Source organism: Electrona antarctica, assembly GCF_951216825.1.
Source record: "Electrona antarctica genome assembly, chromosome: 14".
Classification (NCBI taxonomy): domain Eukaryota; kingdom Metazoa; phylum Chordata; class Actinopteri; order Myctophiformes; family Myctophidae; genus Electrona; species Electrona antarctica.
Genome location: NC_136795.1, coordinates 44,004,300 through 44,022,811, shown reverse-complemented (window position 1 = coordinate 44,022,811; position 18,512 = coordinate 44,004,300). Strand labels below are relative to the sequence as shown.

The window sequence follows — 18,512 nt, the reverse complement described above, 5'->3', positions numbered from 1 at the left end:
AGGGAGAGAGAGGGGGGGAGGGGAGAGGGGAGTTGCACCACGTCGTACGTATGTATGAGTACATAAGTGGTTCAAATTATATTAACTACCCAGATTCATATACGCCGCTTCAAGGCTTTTATTGTGTAGGCCCTATAATGATGAAGCCCTTGATCGCAGGGAATTATTTTGCGTATTTCTCATTCCGGCCCGATGACTACAAACCAGTGACTACAACATGACGTAAGATATCATCCTCATGCCGACGGGATCATAAACCCCAAAAGGAATGCTTTCCATGCTACTGCAGTACAGAACGCACGCACGCACGCACGCACGCACGCACGCACGCACGCACGCACGCACGCACGCACATGCAGTTGATGATTGCCTGTTTGACAATATTTGTTAAGCATTTTGAGTATTCAGGTTCATTTGAGTATTGCAATATCCTTATATTATATTACAATATATATATATATATATATATATATATATATATATATTTATATATTCTTCTGCCTTTCTCTAACATCCGACAGATTGCGGTTTAATTACCCATTAGTGCTGTTATGAATGACCTTGAGAGCGTTTCTCTAGCCCCATAAGTCATATTCATAAGAACACAATCAGTATCCAATCAGCCTTAACAAGCAGTACAGTACTGTAGGACGCAGAACGAGAGGAGAGGAGAGGAGAGGAGAGGAGAGGAGAGGAGAGGAGAGGAGAGGAGAGGAGAGGAGAGGAGAGGAGAGGAGAGGAGAGGAGAGGAGGAGAGGAGAGGAGAGGAGAGGAGAATGCAGGTTCCTCACCATGGAAACCAAATGGGGTGATGACAACTCTCTCTTGCTTGCACGCACACGCACAGTCGCACACACAGACTGGAATAATAGGCAGCCAATCAGGCTGAAGGAAGCAGTGAAGCTCAACTTAATTCTATTTTATTTTGATATACTGTAATCTCTCTCTCTCTCTCTCCTTCTCTTTCACTTGAGAACACATCACGGCCTGCCCCCCAACACACGCACACGCACACGCACACGCACACGCACACGCACAGTTGGAGCTATAGGCCTACGTACTGAGCTTCATTGAAATGGAGTGCCTTAAGCCTGACACATATCCTTTGTTGTGCGGCGGTGTCACGCGCCGAAAATAGCTGCCCTACAAGCTCACAATTGGTCGCGGACGTGCTGAGCATGCAGTGAGCTTGTAGGTCCGGTCCGCTATTTGTGCCGCACTCCACCGGCGCACGACGGAGCATACATCTGTATAGGCTAAAGCAGTGGTTTTCAACCCTTTTCAGATCAAGGCCCATTATTGTCTCCACCAGGCCGAAGGCATGGGGAGAGAGCTTTGCACTCCGTCCGTGTGTGTGTGCGTGAGTCCGGCCGTCCGTCCGTTACCAGCTAATCTCCGGCACCGTTAAACCCGGTCGATGCCAAACTTTGCACACACACTGCCTGGATACCAACGATGAACCTCTTTTTGATATTACTCCTCCATATTTTGTCCAAACATCCCGCAAATCGTTACACCGTATCTCTATAGTCATGTGCTCAAGACGGATCTGTCCGATATTTCATATTCCATCCTGATTGGCTATAACATTGGCTTTCAAAGTTTGCAGGATTGGCCCCTTTTGAAACAAAAAGCCTCAAATCATGAGGTGCAATTTATGTGAAATCTTTCACAGACGTTCCTATTAGGCTGAGGAATATATCCCAACCTTTTCACATTGGCCTGTTATAGCGCCACCAACAGATGGATTTTTGCAAAACACATTTTTGGTACAACATACCTCAAATCATTCAATTGCCATCCAAGGCGTAAGAAGAAATGGTACCCTTTTCACATTGGCTTATTACAGCGCCACCAGGAGGCCACAACCTGACCTGCCCTGGTGGAGACCTGTGCCCCGAGGGGCACTTCATCTAGTTTATTATGCATTTGAGCCACGGACCACCATTTGATGACATTTAGACTCTCAGAGGGCTCCATTTTCGTCAACGCTAAACCCCTGATCCCTAAACTTCTTTGCCTTTTTTTACTATTTTGCTAAACATTTTTGAATAGTGAAAATGGCCAGTTGACAAGCTCACAACGTGTCAATGTAGATTGGCTGGTTGAACTATTCAAAAATGTTTTGCAAAATAGTAAAACAAGGCAAAGAAGTTTAGGGATATGGGGTTTAGCGCTGACGAAAATGGAGCCCTCAGACCCAAAACCTTAGCCGATCTTGTCCACGATTCCATGCTGTATTGATGTTGGTATGCAGGCTGGCTACCATTAGGAGAGATAACAGGGAAACGTTGATCAAAATAACAATTATTCTACATTCTCTAATTGTGTAGATTTCTTGTAAACTATAAGTAATAGTAGATGAATAATAGATGTCTAACAATAATTTAGTTTCATGTTACACTCTCAAGAGTTATAAAGATCTAATAAGGGTCCATTTGGTTACCAACTCTCCATCATTTAGCCTGCATGGGGACCACCTGGAACCCCCTCAAGGACCACTGGCTAAAGGAGCTCCTTTAGACTGGAATAAATAGACTGGAAGAAATAGCTTGACATGGACTTGTTTATTGAACCTGCTATACCTTGGGTGTTCCTGTGACTGTTTACCCATGCAGTGGTGGAGAGTATACCAAGTACATTTACTTAACAGTTTTCTGAAAAACCTATGTTTCTATATGTCAGTTGTTCTCAAACTATTTCATTTCAACGACCCCCAGAAATTATATGTAATTGGCCGCCGACCCCCATCTGAAAATATGTTGTTCCAGGGAACAAAGTTTGCAGGATTGGCCCCTTTTGAAACAAAAAGCCTCAAATCATGAGGTGCAATTTATTTGAAATCTTTCACATACGTTCCTATTATAGGCTGAGGAATATTGATACAACGCTGACGAAGGCTTCGGCCACAACACGTTCGTTGTGTGCTGCTTTTTTGCAGCATACCATACCCAACCTACCAATGGTAAAATAAATAAGTGCATTAAAAGCTATTGCCGTGAGTGCTGGTTTTCTTCTGTTTAAAATGTCGTTTCTGACTTTGCACCCGGTAAAATGATTAAAGTGAGTGAGACGAGATGGAGTCGTGCATGTTGCCTTCTATTCGAAATGTTCCAGGGAACCCCCATGGAACAACATATTTTTTATAACAGTATGGGTGTCAAGTCACAGGTTCATAGAAAAAATAATAAAACATCAGATTTTAGTATCAGTGACTGAGGTAAACAAACGTATAAATCACAGAGATCATGCAGGGGCAGACATAATGAAAAGACTATGTTGTTGTGCAAAACATGCCCCTTCAAGACAGAAGAAAAACATTTCCCCCCGTTCAAGTCCCAATTTAGTAAAGCCAATTCCCAATTCCCCAGCCTCTCTACAAGTACTCCATCTCTGCTAACCCCCACAATCAGTCATTGGGAGGTTGAAGAAAGCCTCGGGTCTCCTCCGATACCTGGGCCATCAAGCCAGACTATATTCATTATATGATTTTATATAATGATTTTTCTAAAATAGCAGATCTACAAGCTCGTAGTGCGGCGCTTGGTGCCGCACTATGAGCTTGTAGATCTATTATTTTCCAATAGCTAAAGTATAACATAATGCTTAAAACACCAAAAGGGTATACTTATACAATTTTGAGGTATTTGTACTTTACTGGAGTCTTTGCGATTCACAATACTTACTTTTACTTTATACTCCACTACATCTCAGATCCAAATAATGCTACTTTGTAGATTTCAACCACTTTCGGCCATTAGATCTTGTAGATCTATTTTCAAAAGATTAGTATACGAAAACTGGTACATGGGACATTCTGCACGATTACTTTTAAGTACATTTTGAAGCCAATACTTTTGTACTTTTACACAAAGTAAATGCTGAAATCGGGACATATATAGAGTATTTCTACATTGCAGTATTGATACTTTTACTTAAGTAAAAAAGTGTGAGTACATTTTCCAACCACTGCAACAACTGTCATTGTTGAAGAGACGGGGACTGACCTGACCGCGCTCCACTGGACCATGAGCACATTAGAGCCATGATGACGAGAGAGAGAGAGAGAGAGAGAGAGAGAGAGAGAGATGAATAGAGGAAGAGATGAATGGCGTGTCAGGGCTCTTTAGATGCCTGTTAAGAATAACTGAGAGACTTCTATTCACTCGTATAGACTGACTGCTGATATACACAACATGATTTTTTGCAGAGAAGGAAATAACTCACTGCGTTTGCTTTCGTTGTGATACATCGATATAGTGCTATATCGATCAACAGCTCTTTATACTTATTTTATACGATTCTCTTTTGGTTCAAACGTTGTGATGAATGTTTGAGCCCTCCTTGAAGCTCTTGTGTAGAAAGAAAACAAAGCTCCGATTCCATCAAGTTATAGTTCAAGTCTGCTTTCCAACTGCACGCACACTGAATCTAAATTTGAATTTGCACACGGTGCATTTTATTTTATTGTGAACCCAAATAAACGGCTTGGCGTATAGACATATGGCTGCCGTTTCAAATAAGACTCATATGAGGTTAGGGGACTTATGTGGCCGGTTAGACTGATGTTAGTTAGGGCTAGAGTTAGGGTTAGAATTAGATTTTTCGGAAAACAGACCGAAAAACGCAGCTAAAAATCCGAAAACGCGTCCAGTGTGCAGGGACCTTAAAGGTGGTTGCACACTGGACGCGTTTTTCGGAAAACCGATGGAGAAACGCCGCTTAAAATCCGAAAAAACAGGGTTTAATGTCGAATAACGCACGTCGTCACTGTCAAAACAGTATATCAACGCACAGAATGCAGCCATTGCAGCCTACTGAGATCTCGGTATAGGTCAGTACAGTAGACGGTTACTGAGAGCATTCAATGCTCTGATTAAGCGTTATTTTGTCCTTTTCAATGCATTCAAAGTGGATGCATACGGATGTTGTGGGATACAATGGGCTAATGTGCATGGCAGTACATACTGGTGCGTGTATTCATGCTCATGCTCTTGATAATCTGTACACACATTGCATGCTATATAAAGTTCTAGTTGTCTGTGGCAGGTGTCTGTTTCCACAATGTACCCAAATGGACATTCCCAATGTCGCTGTTGTTAGGCAACGGTGACTGTTGTGTGTGACGGCAGACCAGAGCTCGAGTGGGGGGGGGGGGGACGACGACGAACGGACAGACAGACAGACAGACAGACAGACAGACAGACAGACAGACGAACAGTACCGATATGAGAGGGAGGAGGGAGCTAGAGGGAGGGGAAGAGGGAGCGAGAAAGGAGGGAGGGAGGTATAGTAAGAGAGTTGTGACTGAATTACTTCATATAGATAGTGATAGACTTCCACACTGTATACACTTGATACACATTGATATACACTACACATTATGTTAATTTATTCAGAGATCCAATGCTGATGTAAAGGGCCAGCATGCAGCAGTCAGTGTTTTCTTTTATTATTCGTTTGTATTCTTATTCGTCTTATAGTTTGGTCCTTGACTCGTCCTCTTATATCTGCACCTCTTGTGTGTTTATTCTCACTGCTGTTTGTTGCGACGACACCTGGATTTCCCTCCGGGGAGCAATAAAATCCATTTATCTCCCTCCACTCCTTCTGCGTTGGAATAGAATGTCATTTCCTTTTTTAAATAACGTTCCCGTATTGTTAGTGTATATATATATATATATATGCTATGACTGAGTGCATGCGTTGTGTGGAACTCTGAAGTGACGCGTTTTGAGCTTGTAGATCTGCTATACATTTGCTACTTTTACATTTGAATCCCGAAAAGTAACAGTTTTGGACATAATGAGCTGGTTTCCTCCAACCCACAGAAGCGATATCTGCGTGTGTGCGTGTGTGTGCATGCGTGCGTGCGTGCGTGCGTGCGTGCGTGCGTGCGTGCGTGCGTGCGCTTGCATGCGTGCGTGCGGGAGCGTGCGTGCGTGCGTGTGCGTGTGCGTGTGCGTGTGCGTGTGTGTGATGGGCTGCTGCAGCCTGCAGGTGTCTGTGCAGTGCTTTCCATTTTGAGCGGCTGATTGATTGTGCAGGTTGTTCCAGGGAGCTGAGAGGTGCAGCCTTCCAGCTGGGTTGTCCCCATGCAGCTATAGCTCCTGGAGGCGTCATGCTATCTCCACTGCCCAGTCCCATGCAGACTGCCAGCCAGACTGCCCAGCTGCCCTGCCTCTCTCTGTGCAATGTGTGATACACGTAACGGTATGCGTTCAATGACTTTTAGCCTGACTCAGGCTATACTGATAATAGCCGGAGTATAGGGAAGCCTTAATTCGTGCTGACCCTGTTTTCTCCCATTTCGGCAATTCGTCGTCTGGTTTCTTCTGATTTTATTAACGCATTCAATCCGGGAAAGCATCTGTTATTTTAGATTTTAGCCATATATACTTTTATCCGTATATATAATACTTTTCTACTTTTAGGCTGTATATAGGCCATTTCTTTGGCTATTCGTGCCGCGCTATATGGGCTTGTAGATCTGCTATTGTTGAATGTACTTGACATGAGATAGTATGAGAACCCGTGATAAAGCAACACAGGTTTTTCAGACATTTGTAGAATTGGCCTGCCGCCTCAGGTCTGAATCGGTTAAGTTGTTAATGTTTAATTTCCTATATATATTGTTTACAGTTTTGGCTAGTTAGCCTATACCCTGAAGATAAGGGTGCAAAATAAGGCTGCAGATTATTTGGTGCTGCATGGTGATTCTTGGGAGCTGGGAAGAGGCGAGTCTCACTTAGTCATGCAGCGTAGCCATGTCTTCCCCTCCAGGCAGTGTCCTAACTAACCTGACTCCGCCAGATGGGGCTGGCGGAGTCAGGTTATGTCCTAACAGCCTGGTGTGAGAACAGCCACAGTCAGTGGGACCAGGCAAAGGAGCATGACCTTTTATGTCCACAGTGGTTCAAGATTTTGAAAGCAAAGCAGAACAAAATACCGGTACCAAAACAAAACAAAAACTACCTCCCCCTGGCCAGCCGGGGCGCCTGATGGAGGGGAAAGGAACTGGTCGGAATAACGTGTTCCTTCCACGCGCTACGTCCGGCCGGGGAAACTCTCCCCTATCAGGTGAAAAGAAGCAGCTTGGACTCCTCATGCATAGAAGGAAGCATAAGGTCAGTCCGCTTCCCCCCCCCCAGGTTGGCAGAGGAAGTGTAGCGCCCAGGATTACATTAGATAATTGACACTGGGTGAAAAAAATGGGTTACAAAATTGTGGGATAAAACATTTTAAATACAACTAAACTAAACAAAACCAAACAACCACATGCAGGCTCAGATCTGCATGTGCATAACTGTAGTCCATTGGTTTCTGGAAGGTTTCCAGGTCATTTTCACATAGCTTCATTTAATTGGCTCATTAGATGTATTGCTACAGAGCCAATCAAACCAAGTTATGGGGAAATTAACTGGAACAGAACATGGCATGCTATCTTTTGGAAACCCTGGGCTACAGTTTCATTATAGCGAAAATACTCACAATGTGTCACGATGCAATTGGATCTTTTTTTTTTGCTATTTTTGGTTAAAAAACATGAATAAATAGTTACCTAATGGCATGCCCCAAAATAGGGACTTCAATTAAGTTGAAAGTGGTTACATAGCTGATACTTTATGTTTACATATAGGACCACATGGAAACAAATCCTTTTAGCATATTGCTTGTGTAATTATATACTTGCTATACCGTTTGCAACTTGCCAATCAATCAATCAATCAATCAATCAATCAATCAATCAATCAATCAATCAATCAATCAATCAATCAATCCATCAATCAAGGTAGCAGGTGCCACTCAGGCCGAGCAAACAGGAAAGAGCAACAGCGAGAGAGGGGACCGATTACTAACACTAGGGCTCCAATTTTGTCTCCGACTTTACCCGCAGCGCGGCCCGCAATTCAGCCGCTGCCCGAAAATTACGAATATAGGAGCGTTCTCTGTCCCTAATGGTATTTTCATCCAGCATCACCCGCTATCTTTTTGTCCGAAACCGGTATTTGTACCTAGAGGTGTGGTCATGGGCGTGTTGGCACGCTTTCCCCTAAATTGCTATTTTGGTCACATACATTTGGGAAAGCGATAGTGGCATTTAAAAGCACCCGTAAGCCGTACCAAATTAGTTTGGTAAAGAGCGGCCACGGCGCGCTTCAATGGAGATGTCCAGGTACAGACTAGTCAGGCTGCCTCATCTCTCCAATATTCATATTGCATCTCTTTGTTATTTTCCTATAATCAGCTGAAGTGAGTGCCTGCCACTTCCTTGTGTCCATTGTGTTTATATAATTGTATAGTCAAAGAAGTTATTTGTGCCAGCCTGCCAGCCATTGTGCGGCTTGTGCCGCGTGCGCGATTCCATTTGCTCTTCAGTTCATCACCAGCGCAGCAAATGGTTTCATCCGACTTGCCGAACTTTCCTTTTCGCTTCATACCGTTCCGTAGACACGATCTACACGCACAATCTATATACCAAATGGAAGCCCTAATTTCATAGTTTACATAGAACTTTGAAATTTTAAAAATGGGCTAGATTTGAGCAAGTTGTGACTCAATGAAAAGACGAGTGTTCTTGGCTCTTTGCGTGTGGGAAAAAAAAGAACGACACGGGGGGCGGGGGGTGCAGCACAAGTGAGGCAGCAACGGGTTGAGGCTATGAAGCAATATAGCACATAATGGGCAACGCATAAGGGATCTATTAAAGGCAATGGGACGTGGACTGGTGATTGGTCTAATTGTGTAACGCCCAAACCACACCTATGCATAATATAACGGGTAACGGAGGTGTTTAAGGGATTTAGACAGGTAACCAAAATACCAACTTTAGTGGGGGAACACCCTTTCCCCACTCCTAAATCCCCAAATAGTGGCTTTAGGAAGATGAGACAAAAATGGAGCCCTATATCTCAAACCCTAACCCTAAACCTCAATCTTAACCGGACACGTGGTGGGTCGCTAACCCAAACCTAGCTCAGTCTTAACCAGCCATGCCTCAGTCGGTCGCTAACCCTAACCTCAGTCTTAACCGGCCACGTAGGTCACTAACCCTACATCAGTCTTAACCGGCCACGTAGGTCACTAACCCTAACCCCAGTCTTAACTGGCCACATAGGTCGGACTAACAGGAGGTCAGACTTATGGGCAGTGCCCTTTCCGACCTATAGAGATACAGTGGAGTCAAAGCAAGATTCAAATATTTTCTCTCACCCTTAAGGCTGTGCGGAGGTTGTGATGATATTGATACATGCCTTAATTTCTGCTAGTCATCTCTCTCTGCCATGGGCTGCAGTGCTCCAAAGGCATCTGGAAGAACACTGGCCTCTCTTCTGGCTGCCTGTCAAATGCACAATGTAATGCTTATTATTTGTTACTTTTTACAGAACTGCAGTAGGCTATATGCCTATATCTGGATTGGCAGCAGTGATGCAGGTCTCTTGTCTTCTGACCTGTGCCTATACTAGGCCTACTCCTGTCTCAATCAATCAATCAATCAATCAATCAATCAATCAATCAATCAAGGTAACAGGTGCCACACAGGCCGAGCAAACAGGAAAGAGCAACAGCGAGAGAGGGGACCGATTTCTAACACTATATCCCAAAACCTAACCCTAAACCTCAGTCTTAACGGGCCACGTAGGTCACTAACCCTAACCCCAGTCTTAACCGGCCACGTGGGTCGCTAACCCTAACCTCAGTCTTAACCGGCCACGTAGTTCACTAGCCCTAACCTCAGTCTTAACCGGCCACGTAGGTCACTAACCCTAACCTCAGTCTTAACCGGCCACGTAGTTCACTAGCCCTAACCTCAGTCTTAACCGGCCACGTAGGTCACTAACCCTAACCTCAGTCTTAACCGGCCACGTAGTTCACTAGCCCTAACCCCAGTCTTAACCGGCCACGTAGGTCACTAACCCTAACCCCAGTCTTAACCGGCCACGTAGGTCACTAACCCTAACCTCAGTCTTAACCGGCCACGTAGTTCACTAGCCCTAACCCCAGTCTTAACTGGCCACGTAGGTCACTAACCCTAACCTCAGTTTTAACCGGCCACATATGTCACTAACCCTAACCTCAGTTTTAACCGGCCACGTAGGTCGCTAACCCTAACCTCAGTCTTAACCGGCCACGTAGGTCGCTAACCCTAACGTCAGTCTTAACCGGCCACGTAGGTCGCTAACCATAACCTCAGTCTTAACCGGCCATGTAGGTCGCTAACCCTAACCTCAGTCTTAACCTGCCACGTAGGTCGCTAACCCAAACCTCAGTCTTAACCGGCCACGTAGGTTGCTAACCCAAACCTCAGTCTTAACCGGCCACGTAGGTTGCTAACCCTAACCTCAGTCTGAACCGGCCACGTAGGTCGGACTATAGTCAAAGCAAGATTCAAATATTTTCTCTCATCCAAGGCTGTGCGGAGGTTGTGATGAGCCTTAATTTCTGCTAGTCATCTCTCTCTGCCATGGGCTGCAGTGCTCCAAAAGCATCTGGAAGAACACTGGCCTCTCTTCTGGCTGCCTGTCAAATGCACAATGTAATGCTTATTATTTGTTACTTTTTACAGAACTGCAGTATAGGCTATATGCCTCTATCTGGATTGGCACCATGATGCAGGGCTCTTGTCTCCTGACCTGTGCCTATACTACTCCTGTCTGTTCATTGGTAAAATAAAACATCAAATTAAAAACGCCTACGAAAAAACATTGCATGCTCTAGCCTTATAATAGTTTAGACCTATTAATCTATGCTAATTAGCTGTCAAATAGTATATATATATTAGTGGAGTAGAGTAAGAACTATACAGTTTGCCTATGTAGTAGAGTGGAAAATGGTAGAGATGGAAATACAAATACTCAAGTCAAGTATAGTTCCTCAATGCCATGCCAAAATTGCCAATGAACTCTTGTACTGCATGCATGATCTGGTCAGTATAAACAAAACCATTCGGTCCCTCATTATTTTCCCGTTGCGCAATGAAGAACTATGCTGTTTATGCAGCCGCCGCCCCTGCTCTGCTCCCCGCTGGGAGAACACTAAATGAATAGCACATTGCACTGTACTGCTTATATAGCAGAGCCAGAGCCCAAAACGCGTCATTTTCAATTACTCGGCAATAATACTCGGCGCATCCAGGCCTGTATCGACGGCGTCACCGCGACGCCTATTGGACCGCGCGCCTCACCACGGGGCGGGGACTGGCTGACTGACTGGCGCGGTGTCACCACACACACACACACACACACACACACGACTGACAACACGCACACACACGTGCGCTGTCTGCTGCTTTCTCCAGCCTGCTGGGTTTTGCGTGCACACACAACGTGGAAAAGGAAGAATAACGCAGAGAGAAGAGAGAGAGAGAGAGAGAGAGAGAGAGAGAGAGATAGAGAGAGAGAGACCTACACTAGGGTCGGGGGAACCCACGGGTGGATTTGTGCGCGTCAGACACACACACAAAAAAGGAGACAAAGTTGCCAGTCGTCGCCACCACCACCAACGCATTCACTCTGCAGCGGGGATCCTTCTCACATCAGCTGTTCGTTGACTATACCAGGTAATTCAACTACTCTCTCTCTCTCTCTCTCTCTCTCTCTCTCGTAATGTCATGTGTTGCGTAGGCTACCGTAGGCTAATCCGTGACAGTGTGGAATGGAAGATACATTGTCATCTTCTTCATGTTGCTGCTATATGATGACAGACACGTTGGTTTATAAATGCATTTCACACTACTGACATTATTCGGGTTTTTTGTCGTTTGTAGCCTACAAACAGGCAGGCTTGCATTGGCTTGGAGAAACGGAATTGTTTATACATTTTTTAAAGACATTCCTGCATGGTGTGGTGTGTGTGTGTGTGTGTGTGTCGCTGTGTGTTGTTGGGGGTCTGTCTGTCTGTCTGTCTGTCTGTCTGTCTGTCTGTCTGTCTGTCTGTCTGTCTGTCTGTCTGTCTGTATCTGTGTGGTCACTGGTCACACTGGTCAGTGCTCTGCTGATGATAGCAGAGGCAGATAGTGTCAGTGACGCGGCGGGCTTTGCTCCGTGCGTTAAAGTGGCCGCTGTGGGGTCGCTGCCTGCCTGACATTCCTCTCTCTCTCTCTCTCTCTCTCTCTCTCATGCGGAGAGAGAGAGAGAGCAGTGGTTCACACCCTCCAGATGTTGGGATGCTTGAACGGTTAACAGATCACAGAATTGTCACGAGGATTCTCTCTCTCTCTCTCTCTCTCTCTTTATATCTCTCCTAATCTCCCTTCCACTCTCTTGCAACCCCTCTCTCTCCCCCATATACCATGTCCATCTCTTCCTCTCTCTCCTCCTGTGTGTGTGTGTGTGTGTGTGTGTGTGTGTGTGTGTGTGTGTGTGTGTGTGTGTGTGTCTCTCTCTCTCTCTCTCTCTCTCTCTCTTTCTCCTTCCAACCTCTCTCTGCCTCCACCTTCCCTCTTGTGTCCACATTCTTTGGCTGTGACAAGTGGGCGTAGCAGCCAGAGCCGCGTGTGCGTGTGGCGTGTGCGATGTGTGTGCACTGTGCGCGTGCTGGTGTGTGTGTGTGTGTGTGTGTGTGTGTGTGTGACAGATCGAGAGCAGCAGGGACCCTGACCACCTCACCTGTAACGGATGACAGTCTCCTAGCTACCTCGCCAAGATGTGAAATAAAATTGTGCTCCTCGAAAAGAACGCTTTCCCGCTGTGCCGTGTGCTGCTGGCGGCCAGGAATAATACTATAGGACGGATAATGTGTATTCTGTGGGCAGCCAACCTCAGAACACTCTGTTGGCCTGGTTCACCGTTTACAGTATAATATGTAGGCTACTACAATGAACGGTATATGGTGGAGTCTGACCAATCTTTTTGAGGGGCGCTAGACCCTCCTATGCCTGACTTTGTGCGTCTGTGTGTACCCCATATATAGTGATGGTTTTTATTGGCTGAGCACGGAATGTGATGTGTGATGACACGAGCGCCCCTCACTTCACACAAGTGCGATTTGTTTTATCAGTATTGGCTATTCTGTTGACACATATTAGCCCGTGGACCCCCATGCCTTTATTGAAAGGATAATCCCCTTGAGATGCCTCATCTCATTTTAGAGGGGGTCCTCAACACAAATGAACAGTATTGTATACAATATACATACAGTACACAAACAATACAACAGTACATCCATATATACACACAGGACAAAACAGAACAAAAGCTCTCCCAGAGATAGCCGCTCTCACCCCATTTCAATCCATAAATAACAGAGTTCTTGTGGAAAAAACAGCAGCATATTCAAAGCACAATAGAACCATGAAAATGAGCACATGCGGTACCAACATGCAAATGTAATAATAATAAGCAGAGTATACATGTTGGAAAAAGAGGCAGCACGTAGTTTGTTGTTAGGAAGACACTGCACATTTGAAGTGATGCCATACAGGGACCCCCATGAGAGAATATCGAACGGCCATAGCTGTGATTCTCAATCGGAAACCATTGCTGTAACCGATGTCGATGAGTCCTGATCTTTCTAACCTCTATACAACCTGGCATCCATATTTTGTGTATGTCAAAATCAATTAAGGGCTTAAGTCCTTAAACTAAATAAACTTCATTGATGTGTATTTTATATTGACGTTTAATATAGCCTAGTTAGTAGGCTAACAGATTAAACCAATTAGGCCTGACGTCAAAATAAATAAAAAGTCTTCTGAAAGAATATATATTCAAAGATTTGTGCCACATTCTCACGATTTTTCAAAAATAGCAGACCTACAAGCTCGAAGCGCACCACTCGATGGCGTGCTATGAGCTTGTAGATCTGCTATTTTTCAATAGCTAAATAATGGGTTCCCATCCAGAATGGGTTAAGTCAATATTAAGAATCATTACAAGCAACTATGTTCGTCCTTCATTTACGAAGATCACCAAGTGACTTCACGATGTCTTGTGGGTGCGAAGATGAGGCTGATCCTTGCATGGAATGAGCGGTTGCAGTGACACTGAGGTGATGGTTGGGGGCGGACTGGCTGGCTGCTGCATGGGTGAGAGGGAGGAACTGGCTCTGGTCCTGCGGAGCTGTCGCTTATCAGTTCGGCAACTATAGTTCGCCGTACAGCATCCTTTTTGGTAGACGTTTGTTCATCTGGCGTGCGGCATGACTTCTCAGCTGCGGGAGCGTTTGAGCATGGCATAGATGTCAGCCCCTGTGGAGGACCTCAGAGTCATGGGACCTTGTCCTGCCATTTGATGTTCAGCAGCCTCCTGAGGCATCTCATATGGAAGGCTTTGAGCTGCTTTTGCACGGTCCGTGTCTCACAGGCATACAGCGGGGAGGGGAGGACAACAGCACGGTCCACTTTTAGTTTGGCTGTAGGCTGAGCCCTCTAGTCTACGCTCCCACACAGAGGCGCAGAGTCTGCCGAAGGCGGCGCTTGGGCAGCTTGGTCTGCCCTGCATGCATGAACGACCTAGTACTCATCAATGTTGCCCACGCGAGACAGGGTGCTACCTAGGTTACCCTCGGCTTTCCCAATCCTGTCAATTCAGGTGCAGCTATCTAACCACAATACTACAGCACAACTAACTGAACTACAACTTGGTGTATATACAGGGCTAATTAGATTAGCCCTGTATTTGGGATACTAAATTATACTATAACTAACTTCAGTTAGTAGACTACAACTACCGTGAGTACACTAGCTTGTGAACTCCAGAATATGGATGCTAAAGTTCACGTGGTTGTGATGCAGAGGTAGAGCATCGTGTCCTCCGATGCTCCCGTCACAAAACATGTCAGTTGTTCTAGTGTTCATTAGCTGTCATTTTTTAACGAATCGCAGGTGGGATCACCGGCCCCATTAGTGGATTATGAAAATAATCGTTAGTGGCAATCTATTATCTATCAAACGGTGTTAGACAGACTCAATGGTCTGAGTTCAATACAGCCTTATTTAACATTCTAACCAGACAGTCTTAAGCACACACTTATTGATTTATTTCTAGTGTATCCAACAGTGGCCTCAAGGAGCAGTTGCACGCACGCACGCACGCACGCACGCACGCACGCACGCACGCACGCACGCACGCACGCACGCACGCACGCACGCACGCACGCACGCACGCACGCACGCGGGTGGCCACTGGCCGGCCGCTTGTTCGATCCCGGGCTAGAGCAAGACGCTGAATCCATAATTGCTCCCGATGAGCAGGTTGGTACCTTGCATGGTTTCCTAAAAAAAACAACTCTAAACTAGATAAAGTGCCCCTCGGGGCACAGGTCTCCACCAGGGCAGGCCAGATTGTGGCCTCCTGGTGGCACTATAATAGACCAATGTAGAGATAGTGTGTAACGATTTGCGACAGAATCTGGAGGAGTAAAATTTGTTTTTCAAAAGTCGGCCTCCTGGCGCTATAACAGGCCGTTCTGGGGGGCAGAGGTTCATCGTTGGCATCCAGGGGGTGTGTGTGCAAAATTTGGCATTGACCGGGTTAACGGCGCCGGAGATTAGCTGGTGTCAGACGGACACGGACGGACACTCGCGTGTGTGTGTGTGTGTGTGTGTGTGTGTGTGTGTGTGTGTGTGTGCGGACGGACGGACGGACGGCAAAACATACTCTCTCCCCATGCCTTCGGCCTGGTGGAGACAATTATGTAAAGAAAAATACTTCAAACACACACTGTGAGATTGTATATCTGCTATTTTTGAGAACCACTGTTCTAAATCCTAAGAGTTTTCTGAATAAACGTATAGGCCTATGTTGCTGAAACCATTTGGTACGATTTAATTCCCACCACATATCGCTACATATACACAACCCCAAGTTTGAAGTTGTTTGGTTGGACGGTGTACGTACATACACGCACGCACACGGGGGCGCACGCGTATTTGAGCCAGTTCACCCCCCAAAAATGACTTATGTTCTATCAATCACACACCCAATGAAGCGTTGGGTTAATTCCTGAGCCGGAGACTCCGCCGATCATCAAATTATTGGCTCAGGAATGTGACAAAAAACAAAAAAACAAAGAAATCTCCATGAATTCAAGGCTTCATGGGGTGTGCAATTGATAGAAGCTAACACATTATTTGGGTGAACTATTCCTTTAAGAACAAACACGTATTGCTCTGGTGTAATGATGCTATATTACAAGGACAACTCCTTCCAGGGAAGAAGGTCAGTGTCTTTATTGCCTCATTTACCACGGCCATCTTACCAGGAACAGTTATATCTGCCCAGAGACATGCGGCACACTCAGGGTTCCATTTGTAAATAAAATAATATATAGGCAGGCAGGCAGGCAGGCAGGCAGGCAGACAGACAGACAGACAGACAGACAGACAGACAGACAGACAACACCCTGTGAGCTTGTAGAGCTGCAATAGTTACTATCCAATTTAGACCGGAGGCCGATTCAAAAAAAAAAAAAAGCCTTCTAAAATTGATATTTTCACAATCTCTGCCTCTTTTGTATTATTATTTGACAATTTGACCAGTTTTTATGCTATAGTTTGTTGATTACTTTTGATACAGTAATTCATTCATGGTCTTTTTTCATTTCATTTCTTTCTCTCTCCTTTCTTTTTATTGTTTAGCTACAGTATAAACATTTTAAATTGTCACTTTACTGTCAGCTGGGGACCCCCCGAAGTCATGTGTGGACACCCCCAGGTTGAGAACGACTGGACTGGCTACGGGAGACTAGCTCATCTACCCCATGCAGTAAATCCTACCCATGTGGGAGACTAGTTTGCAATTAGTGCAAAATGCCGCCGCTAGGCTTTTAACCAATACCAAAAAGCGTGATCATATCACCCCTGTCTTGATGTCGCTTCACTGGCTTCCGGTCAACTATAGAGTTGATTTTAAAATTCTTTTAATCTCTTTTAAAGCTCAAAGAGGTCTTGCCCCTAGCTATATTGCGGAGCTCTTGACCCCTCACGACCCTCCTCGCAGCCTGAGGTCTGCAGGCAAGGGGCTCCTAAAAATCCGTTCCACGAACTACGTCACAAAGGGTGATCGGGCCCGAGCACCAAAGCTCTGGAATGAGCTTCCAGAATTAATTCGGCTCACTGACTCCCTCACACGTTTTAAATCCCTATTAAAAACCCATTTATTTCAAAAAGCATTCCTATAAATAACTTTTTGTTTTTCCTTGCCTTTTACTGATCTTGTGTTATCTTGATTTGTTTAATGTTTTTTGGGTATTTCTTGTTTATTGCGTTCATTATGTTAGATCATGTCACTTATTTGTTTTTCTATTTTTCTATTGTGAATTTTCTTGTTATTCCTGTGCAGCACTTTGTGGCTCATGCCTAGAAAGGTGCTATACAAATAATGTTATTATTATTATTATTATTATTATTATTATTATTATTATTATAGTGTACTGTACCATGACACACAGTCAGACAGTGGGGTGTGCTGTATGTCACCACACAGACAGTAGGGTGTGCTGTATGTCACCACACAGACAGTGGGGTGAGCTGTATGTCACCACACATATGACACAGACAGTAGGGTGTGCTGTATGTCACCACACAGACAGTGGGGTGAGCTGTATGTCACCACACAGACAGTGGGGTGAGCTGTATGTCACCACACAGACCGTGGGGTGTGCTGTATGTCACCACACAGACAGTAGGGTGAGCTGTATGTCACCACACAGACAGTGGGGTGAGCTGTATGTCACCACACAGACAGTAGGGTGTTCTGTATGTCACCACACAGACAGTAGGGTGTGCTGTATGTCACCACACAGACAGTGGGGTGTGCTGTATGTCACCACACAGACAGTAGGGTGTGCTGTATGTCACCACACAGACAGTGGGGTGAGCTGTATGTCACCACACAGACAGTGGGGTGTGCTGTATGTCACCACACAGACAGTGGGGTGAGCTGTATGTCACCACACAGACAGTGGGGTGAGCTGTATGTCACCACACAGACAGTAGGGTGTGCTGTATGTCACCACACAGACAGTGGGGTGTGCTGTATGTCACCACACAGACAGTGGGGTGTGCTGTATGTCACCACACAGACAGTGGGGTGTGCTGTATGTCACCACACAGACAGTGGGGTGAGCTGTATGTCACCACACAGACAGTGGGGTGAGCTGTATGTCACCACACAGACAGTAGGGTGTGCTGTATGTCACCACACAGACAGTGGGGTGTGCTGTATGTCACCACACAGACAGTGGGGTGTGCTGTATGTCACCACACAGACAGTGGGGTGTGCTGTATGTCACCACACAAACGTTTATCAAAATAGCAATAATTCTACATTCTCTAATTGTGTAGACATCTTGTAAATTAAGTAATGCAGATGTTTAATAATCTAACTCTTGAGAGCATAGGTCCATTTGATTAAATGTTATGCTCTCAAGAGATAAAATAACTAATAAGAGTCCATTTGGTTATACCATTACCAACTCTCCATCATTTAGCTGGGGACCACCTGGCTGGGACCCCCTCAAGGACCACTGGTGGTCCCCGGACCACTGGTTGAGAACCACTGCCCTAGGGT

At 45.4% G+C, this 18,512-nt stretch overlaps 1 protein-coding gene across 1 annotated transcript in view; it reads left to right on the top strand.

Annotated features, from left to right (window-relative positions):
- The first annotated feature begins 11,301 nt into the window (after positions 1-11,301).
- The window catches only part of jupb (junction plakoglobin b), a 135,611-nt gene continuing 128,400 nt past the window's right edge, over positions 11,302-18,512 (top strand). Inside the window, exon 1 of the mRNA XM_079519641.1 lies at positions 11,302-11,560. The gene's annotated coding sequence lies outside the window, so the exon portion shown is untranslated. The remainder of the gene's footprint in view (positions 11,561-18,512) is intronic.